Source organism: Silene latifolia, chromosome 11 (genome assembly GCF_048544455.1).
Source record: "Silene latifolia isolate original U9 population chromosome 11, ASM4854445v1, whole genome shotgun sequence".
In the NCBI taxonomy this organism is placed as follows: domain Eukaryota; kingdom Viridiplantae; phylum Streptophyta; class Magnoliopsida; order Caryophyllales; family Caryophyllaceae; genus Silene; species Silene latifolia.
This window is the reverse complement of record NC_133536.1, coordinates 91,877,315-91,878,920: the sequence shown is the minus strand read 5'-3', so window position 1 is coordinate 91,878,920 and position 1,606 is coordinate 91,877,315. Positions and strand designations below refer to the sequence as shown.

At 40.2% G+C, this 1,606-nt stretch overlaps 1 non-coding gene across 1 annotated transcript; it reads left to right on the top strand.

The window, feature by feature from the left end:
- Positions 1–1,002: 1,002 nt before the first annotated feature.
- On the top strand, positions 1,003–1,109 carry LOC141616639 (small nucleolar RNA R71). Its single transcript, XR_012530971.1, has one exon. It is a non-coding gene; the product is annotated as a small nucleolar RNA R71 (small nucleolar RNA).
- Positions 1,110–1,606: the final 497 nt, after the last annotated feature.

The following is a 1,606-nucleotide window of genomic DNA, read 5'->3' as shown; positions in this document are numbered from 1 at the left end:
TCATTTTTCTTTGAAATTTCTTCTTTTGATGGTTCTCCATCCTTGGAGTTTTGCACAATTTCTTCTTTGTCACTAGCTTCCACAACTTCATCCACAACTTGCTTCTTCGGTGCTTCATACCTTGTACCACTTCTCAAGTGAATGGCACTAACCGTTTCATGTCTTGGGGGATTACTTTGAGGTGGTAATTGCCCCTTTTGTCTTTGTGAGCTTGAAGATGCTAGTTGAGTCAATTAGGTTTCCAACATCTTGGTGTGAGCTAGGATGTTGTTGATGGTGGTTTCCTTTGCTTGACTATCTTTTTGCATTTGAGTGAAAAATTCTTGTTGATTTTTTTGCATTTGAAGAACCGCTTTTTGAACATCAAAACCTTGGTCATTTTGTTGATTGTATGGAGATTGATTTTGGTAACCTTGGTTTTGGTTGTAAAAGGGTCTTTGATTTTGGTTTCTCATGGGAGGTGGGGTGTATGTTGTTTGAGGGTTTTGAACATTTTGGCTTTTGTATGAGAGATTTAGATGGAATTTGGTGTTTTCATTGTAATAGTTGGAATAAGGGGTACCACTCTTGTATGCTTCGAAAGCATTCACTTGTTCATTTGTTCCCCTACATTCACTTTGGTCATGTCCCAAAGTTCCACAATTCTCACATATCCCACTTGGGATTGATGAAGATGCCGTCATGGCATTAACATGATGCTTTGGTGATTTTGAGGCTTCTTCAAGTCTAGCCATAGCTTTCTCAAACTTCAAATTGATTGTGTCAATGTGAGCACTAAGTTGAGCACCCAACTGAGTAACGGAGTCCATTTCATGCTTTCCTCCCCTAGTAGCCTTGCGAGGTCTACTATATTGTGAGTTATGGACCGCCATTTCCTCAATTTTGTTCCAAGTTTGATTGTCATCAACTTCGGTGAACATTCCATTCGATCCCATGTTGAGAATGTTCCTTGAATCTTCATATAGACCGTTCCAAAATTGTTGTACCAAGAACCACTCGCTAAGTCCATGGTGAGGACATGAGCGAAAAATTCCTTTGAACCGCTCCCAAGCTTTATACAAAGATTCTTCATCCCTTTGCTTAAAACCCGTAATTTGAGCTCTTAGCATGTTAGTCTTTTCCGGTGGATAGAACTTTTTGTAGAAAGATAGAGCCAACTTCTTCCAAGAATCAATTCCGAGAGTGGCCTTATCAAGGCCTTTCAACCATTGTTTCGCGGTGCCAATTAGAGAAAAAGGAAATAAGACCCATCGAATTTGGTCTTGAGTTACACCGGTTTGAGAAATCGCATCACAATAGTCACAAAAGGTCTCCATATGAGAATGAGGGTCTTCACTAGGCATCCCCCCAAATTGGCCTCTTTCGACTAATTGGATAAATGCGTATTTGGCAATAAAATTTCCGGTTAGATGTTGTGGTGTGGGAGTACCATTGGGTAGGTTCTCCTCGGTGGGTACGGAATGTGATGAAAACTTAGGCATTGTGGGTTGATTTTGTGTTGTATTTTGTGTTGGGTTCTCCTCACCTTCTCTTGCAAAAGGGTTGATGAACTCAATAGTTGGTTGAATATCTACAACCTCACTAATACCTCTCAAATTTCTCCTAG